General features: G+C 35.2%; 1 long non-coding RNA gene across 1 annotated transcript; it reads left to right on the top strand.

Moving 5' to 3' along the window:
- Window positions 1–3,732: 3,732 nt before the first annotated feature.
- On the top strand, window positions 3,733–7,582 carry LOC121772427. Its single transcript, XR_006044340.1, has 2 exons — window positions 3,733–5,902; window positions 7,291–7,582. It is a non-coding gene; the product is annotated as an uncharacterized LOC121772427 (long non-coding RNA).
- Window positions 7,583–8,262: the final 680 nt, after the last annotated feature.

Genomic DNA, 8,262 nt, shown 5'->3' with positions numbered 1-8,262 from the left:
CTGCTCGGCAATAATTCAGCAGTCCGGTCTCAGTATTCGACCGAACTAGGAAATAGTGGACTCCTGCAAGATTTCCACTTCCGCTACACCGACGATCTATTTAGTGGTGTCAAGCAGTCATTAACTCATGCAGGATAGTGGACCCATGCAAGGTCGCCACGACCTCCACGACATCCACTACCTAATAAATGCTGCATGCCACGATCTAGGTTCAATGTATAAATAGAACCTAGGTCAGATAGATAAAGGTCGGTTAACTTCTGTTAAGCTCTCTAGAGAGAATATAGCAAATAGCAAGTCTGTATTGTTAGCTGTAGAAAACAGATCAAGCAATACAATTCTGCCCTCTTTTCTTCCCGTGGATGTAGATTTACCTCAGTAAATCGAACCACGTAAATCTCTGTGTGTTGATCTTCATTTATTTTTACAAGCATTCATCACCATCAGAAATTCGCGGATTCATCAGTTCTATAGGCTCTGATACCAAAATTTTATAACATTAACTCAACTAGCTAAAACTGAATAAGCGATGTCACTTTATTGTGTGATTAACAAAAGAAAGGGCAGTTGAAAACAAATAAAACTCTTTTCCTTCTTATTTTAAAAAGTTGATATTGCCAACAAGACTTGAACATAATTTTCTGAAACAGTCAACTTGTCTATAAATGAACAAAAATACACAACAATAAAAAGGTAACCAAAATTGTAAGACTGGTGATTTGATGGGAACTGCTTAGAGTAGGAGGGGTTTTATTTGCAAAACAAACAATCCAAAAAGTGATGAGCTTTAAAAGCTCAGTAGTATGTATATTCACATATTATAAGGTAAACTTCTCAAATAAAAGATATATAAATAACCTGTAATAACAGTTAAGGTTAATATGATTCAACGAAAAGAAAACTTGAACACGTCATTTAATTTCATGTGTATCCACACCTTTGTAACAAGTAGTAGAACTTTACATGATCACATATCGAGCTTCAATTAACTCACTTAGTATTCAAATAGCTCTCATTTAGCATTTCATCATTTCAAATGGTAATCCATAATTGCGACATGAAAACTTCCAAGATTCTTATAAGAGCATAAAGTACCACACTACTTCCTTACACAAGGAACGGAGGGAGTATTTAATATTACTACTTCCTTACACATTCTCATAAACATGTAACATTGACCAGTTGTTTTTAAGCTTAAAACACATCGAATATTTCCAAAAATATACCGTCAGACATATAATGAGTCTTAAACTCCTACTTTGAGAGTTTTAGAAATTCATAACAGATTATTCAAAGATGGAAGCTAGGCCATCCGTATGAGTTGAGATGGAGGCTAGATCAACCATTGATATATATTTTATGAATAGATGCCAGACCATCCATAAGATATCACGGAATGGAGGCTGGATCATCCCCATGAAATATGTACAGAATGGAAGGTAGGTCGTCCATATAATAATAACAAAATGGAGGCTAGATCATGCATATAAGATATGTACATAATTGATGCTAGATCCTCCATAAGATAATAATAGAATGGAGGCTAGATCGTCCATAGAAGAAGCTTGATATCGCACGTCCAAGCCCTTTTTTATAACAAGTTCTATGTTCGGTAATTTCTAAATTAAAGGGTATAAGGTCACACTAATCCAAGGATTACAAAAAATATTAAACTAACTTGAATTGTTAAACACAAATGATTTGGTACTTACCATAGTACCATAACATTCAAAACCCCAAGATTTAGCATTGATGAATTATCAATTTTTCTAGTACTAAACATCGACCTTGTGAATATCATTTATATTGCTCATATCACCACCTTGTCACAAGTCACAACCACTCCATCAACCAACAACAATGAAACAATTTAAATAATTGAAATAATCGAAATAGTACATCACACAAGTAGTAAAGATGAAAATATCAACACACAGTTCTTCTTCAATATGCAGAGCACAATATAAATATATATATGAGTCCCATTATATATATATATATATATATATATATAGCTCTGCAGCGGCGGCGGACAGCGAGCGATGGAGGGATGCTCGAGCGGCGGCAATGACGAATGGCTAGGCGGACAACAGAGGCGGCTGCAGGACGAAGGCGAACAACTACGCTGCAGTACGGCGAGCGGTGTCCGGCAGTGCTACGACGCTGCAACTGGTGACGACGCTGGGAGGGTGACTGACTGTCCATTGGAGGTGCACGAGTCGCGACGGCGGCTGGACCGGAAGGGGCAGCAACAAGCGACTGAAACGGTGGAGACGCTCTAAATGTGGTAGTAATGAACTATATTCACTAAATAATGAACTAAATGAACGTATGTTATGAAGTAATTTTGACTTGTTATTGAAATCCAGTTAACTGTGTTAAACGTTAAGCGGTAATAATGAAGTAAATATGACATTTTATTGAAATACAATATTAACTATGTTAAACGTCAAGCGGTAGTAATGAACTTATTACTTCATTCAATCATGATATTACTTCATTCAAATAGGTTTTTACTTAATTCATTCTTCTAGGTTATTTAGTTTTCATATTACTTCATTCAGACAAGATATTACTTCATTTAACTAGTTTATTGCTCCATTCAACTTGGTTATTATTTCAATCAACTAGATTATTTAGTTTATTTAGCTTTTTATATTACTTCATTCGACTAGGCTATTACTTCATTCCATTATTTTATTACTTCATTCCACTAGTTTATTACTCCCTCCGTCCCAAAGAAGATGGCACACTTAGGAGATGGCACCAGATTTTAGGAGATGTTTTGTGTGTTAAGTGGCGAGAGAAAATATAATTTGATAATTGATGTGAGAGGAAACTTTTTCCAAAAGAGGAAATGTGACATCTTTTGTGGGACAAACTAAAAAGGAAAGTGTGACATTTACTATGAGACGGAGGGAGTACTTCATAATGTGTTATGACATGCCTCTCAGTTGAAGTAAATACTATATGTAATGAATGGGAAAAATAACACAACAACAACTCATCTAATCCATCAAAAATAAGATCTAATGGTCCTAATTTGGTCTCTAGTTCGGCATTAAGAGGTGAATTTGTGATATATATATATATATATATATATATATATATATATAGGGGGTTTTGATCCATGCAAAACCATTCTTAATACAAAAATGCAGAACCAAGCATACAAAAGTCATTTTTAGGTCATTGTAAGCTTATTTTTACGTCATTATAGTAATGATGACATGAAATGATCTTAACATGACCTCAAACCCAAAGTTTATAATATGACCTAAAACTGCTTTACAATGACCCTCCGTGTTTTTGTTTAATTATTGACCATTGGATTGTCAAATCTCATGGTCAGGATTTGGTCTGGATTTTGTATTGAGATCAAGTTTTGTATTGATCATTTTCCTATATATATATATATATATATATATATATATATATATATAGAGGTGCATTAAAATCATAACACCTCTTAAAGTGACACCGTGACATCACGTATCCTGCAATGTTATAAACGCTACACTGCAATAGTATAAACGTTACACTGCAATTTATGGATTGCAGTCTAGCGTATTGGATATTGCAGTCGGGCAAAAATTGTAATCTAGCGTATTGGATATTGCTGCCCGAGAAAATTTACCCTTGAGCGTTTTTTATGATTACCACATGGCAGCTGATTATTTATAACACCTCGAGTTTTCGTGCACAGATTTTGGAGTATAAAAAAAATTTGGACGAAGAGATACTTGGAATTAAAGTTCAAGGAATTTAAATTTTTATGAACTACAATTATTGAAAAGAAGAAATGCCAATTAATCAAATAGAATGATCTATACCTAATTATACACAAGAAATGAATAGCTACGTATTAGCTATTCTAAAGGAAAGAGTCTACAAGTTTGACTCTAGCTAGAAATGGTAATGGAATCAAGGAAAGCTTGAGCATGAGTCATCTTCTCTTCCCTTCTCGATTTTAAGACAACCACAAGATGCCAATTTCCACCTTGCAACCTGCCAAGATACACCAAAATGGTTAGATTTCTCCTGCCAAAGAATCAAACGAAAATAAAATCTCTTTGCAAAAATAGAGGTAATGAGCAGGTTGTAGTAAGCAAGCTGCCAAGACAGCCTTTACTCTCCAAGTATCACACAAATGGGAAGCATCAAATAAAATAAAATCTCTTTGCAAAAATAGAGGTAATGAGCAGGTTGTAGTAAGCAAGCTGCCAAGACAGCCTTTACTCTCCAAGTATCACACAAATGGGAAGCATCAAATAAAATAAAATCTCTTTGCAAAAATAGAGGTAATGAGCGAGTAAAAATTTAGTGGTCAAGGCATACCACATGGCAATATGATATGGTATGTCCCACTAATAATACTTTGACAAATGGATTTATAGAAGTCCAACTAAATACTTTCATCCTTTTCTAAAAATGGACATTATTATAAAATTTGGAAAGTCCAAAAATTAATACCACCTATATAATGAATACATGTATAACACACTTATATATTTTGTTACCAAATTAGTTGTCAATAAGAATGCAGACGAGTATTTAATATAACAAAATTAAGGTCATTTGCCACCTTTATGTTTAATAGTATAATTATTCATATATGTGCAATGGTAAAATAATATAAAAATGAAACTATATAATTATTCCTAATTTCGCATAGTTAATGTAATGCCACTGAATTTTATTTATAATTTAATTTATAGTTACATTTTTTATTTGTGATTTTTCGCACAGTTAGTGTAATGCTAACTTAAATTTGTTGTTTACTTTATTTCTTGTTTTATATGTATGCAAAAAATTACAAATGATTACCATAACCTTAAACTAAATCATAAACAAAATTTGTTAGCATTATATTAAACGTATGTAACTATGATTGATTATATAGTTTCATTTTTATACTTATTTTACCATTGTTAAAGACTATATGAATAATTATATTAAATATATAAGTAGCTAATAATAAGAAAATGACATAAAAGTTAATTTTATTATATTAAATTATCATTGACATACCATAAAAAACTCTAAAAATCAAAATATAATAAGTTAATTACTACATATATTTTGTATATTAAATTATTCTTAGAATTAGAAATATAAAAGGACGAAATAAATTTTGCTAGTTCATAGTGGAAGTATTTTGGTCAAATATAAATGCATTCATTATATTAAATATAAGTACTCTTAATTTTTGGATAGTTTCCGAATTTTATAATAATGTCCATTTTTAGAAAAAGATGAAAGTATTTAGTTGGACTTCTATAAATCCATTTGTCAAAGTATTATTAGTGGGACATACCACATCACATTGCCATGTGGTATGCCTTGACCACTAAATTTTTGCTCGTAATGAGCAGGTTGTAGTAAGCAAGCTGCCAAGACAGCCTTTACTCTCCAAGTATCACACAAATGGGAAGCATCAAATAGGACTTGAAGAAAGCCTCTGCAATATTTTGCTCAACACCAAATAGGAACAAGTGGCATGGTGTTTTGAGTTCCCTAGGATAACCAAAAGAGGAAAAAACTCATCCATAGCAGGGAATCAAATAAAGGTGAGATAAGCAAGATCTCTCCCATCCCAAGACTTACACAAAGGATGCAAGAGGCCTTTTGTCATGCTAAAATGGGAAGGAACCCATAGCTAGAAATACAGGAGCATCCTTCTCAATGTAGTAAAGTTTTTATCTCAAATTCAAAAGAGAAGGAATCTTTATCCCAAATTAGCCACAAAAGGCCAAGGAGTTTGGCTATAAATATCAGCCCACCACCACCTCCTTCCTCACACCTCTTTATATTCACAAGATATAAGAAGTGCAACAAGAGAGGAAGGAATGGCGGCGAGCTTAAGGGCAGTCTGGCGTTCGAAGGAGTCATCGAAAAAGAGGTAATTCCCACAACACCACCCTTTTGCATCATGTTAGCAAACACATGATTAGCCCAAGAACTTAGATACATGACTGTAACAGTAGAGATCATGGAGTTATTATGTTGAACTTCAAGAAATTAGAGCTTTAGAAACCTCAAATAAGAGACAGATCGATCATGAGCTAATATAAAGAGATGCACCAAAGTTTCACCACAACAACCAAATTCAAGAGGCTTTTTAAGCTCACCAAGCTACTGCCCAAAGAGGAACTCAAACATAATGAACTAGATGATGGGAGTTAGAGGGCTTAGCTTAGTGCGATCGAATGACAACGGAGCTCCGGAGAACTGACTGTAGCTGCGCCGCTGCTGGAGCAGCAGCCCAAGGCAGCGGCGGCTGTGTCGGCGCCGCCGAATGAATATAGAGAGAGGGGCGATGGTGTCAATGCCTTCCGGAGAGCTCGACGGAGAAAGATCCCAGTGGCGAATGAATTAGGGACGCCGGAGGTAATTCCCGGCGGAGGCGAGCGTTTCGCCGATGGAGAAAAGAGAGAGATGGGAGATTGATGGCGACAGGCGGCGGTGGGTCTGTTCATCGAGCAACCGGAGACGAGGGCGGAGACGCTGCTTCTTGGTCCCTCCAATCTAGAAATTTCGAAATAGAAATTGGAGAGAGGATATGACAGAGGTGTGGCGAGGCACACCGGGAATGACCGGCGACGCAAGGGGAAGCCGGAGGAGCTCCGATGACCGCTTTCCATTTTCGATTGAGGGGGAAGTGAGGGAGGAATGAGGTGAGTATTCGCCGGCGGGTCCGATGACATATTGAAATGGCGAAGAGCCGTGAGTAAGAAGAAGGAGGCGTTGCTGCTCCTTGTTCTCAATTTGGGGGTAAAGTGTTAGGAGGAGAGAGAGACCGATGGATGAAGAGTATAATGTGGGTCATTTTATTGGGCCACTTAATTAAATTTCTGGGCCTTTTTATTAATCAAGCATGATGGGCTGACCTGTTAATTTTCAAGATGGACCACTCCTTAAATAGCTGAGATTTTGGGGCTGGAAGATTATTTTGTTTTGGGCCAAGGAGTTAATTTAAGTAGGGCCTCAGAGAATTAAAGAAGAAGAGGAGGAGGGGTTGACAGATTATTTGATTTGGGCCTAGAGAAGAGAATAGAAGGGAAGAGTATATTGGGCTGAAATCTTGGGTTGTAGATATAATTAAAGGTTGTGCCAGATGGAATTAATTTACGAAGGAGGTTGGGCTGAAATTAATTTGGTCTTACGCTAGAATCCTAATTAAATTCTTGGGCCATAATTAATTAGGGGCATGCATTCTAATTCTAATTCCAATTAAAAGTTTAAAAATTTTCTTAAGTCTTGTTAGTAAGTTATGTTGTTTTCAAAAAGGTTATCTTCGCAAGTTAAGGACGGAGTGATGAGAATTCAAGTTAAGGAGTTTTAAGCAAACGAAGTGGGCTTTCTGTTTATGATACAGTTTTGTGAGAAGTATGTTTTGTGGGGTTTTGTTAAAGTTACAGTTTTTACGAGAAGTACTTTGTGGAATTTCTTTTAAAATTTAGAAAATAACTTTAAAGTATGTTTATAGTTTTTATGAGAAGTGTTTTTGTGGGCTTTCTATTTAAGGTATGATGTTAAGTGCGAGCTTGCTATTTAATGTGCAACATTATGAAAAGTGCTATATGTTTGATGTTATTATACGATGTTATGTGTTGCCTTATTGGTGCTTATGAAGTGTAGCTTTGTTGATATTTGTGTTCGGCTTTGACCGATAGAAATGAGTTTTGCACAAAATATGTTTATGAGAAAAATGAAGTTCTGAAAGTTATGTGTTCTGCTTTTGATAAAAGAAAAATGAGTTTATGTTTCAAAAATGTTTTATGAGAAAAATAAGGTTGCAAAGGTTATGTCAAGCCATGTTTTGTTTTGAACTTCGCCTATCTGATTAACTAGCAAGACGATGTCCCTACTAGACCAGAAGTTTCAGTTTTGTGAATTCGGGTTTGTAAGTGGGATGAGCCCATATTGTCACGACCGCCCATACCAGGGGTATCACAAACGCGACGATCGTGACCGACATGCATGGACAACAGTTTAAAAGAACAACTTAAGACTTAAAGAAAGAAAACAACTTAGTTTAAAGAAGGTTAAGGTTATTTTTTTTGGAAAGACGTAAAGAAACATACTTTTATAAAGGGCACCGGAAAATTTTGACTTAAGAAATACAACTATATATAAAAAAAACTAAGGTAAAACGAACATTTAACTTAAATCTCGGAAAACACCATTTTCAGAAAGACAACGTAAACACTCTTTTAAACCTAACACCACCATACATGTTCAAACACAACACGAAAAGAT

The sequence above is a fragment of the Salvia splendens genome, chromosome 16 (assembly GCF_004379255.2).
Source record: "Salvia splendens isolate huo1 chromosome 16, SspV2, whole genome shotgun sequence".
Lineage (NCBI taxonomy): Eukaryota > Viridiplantae > Streptophyta > Magnoliopsida > Lamiales > Lamiaceae > Salvia > Salvia splendens.
Note: the sequence above shows the minus strand (reverse complement) of the source record. Positions and strands in the feature narration are given on the sequence as shown.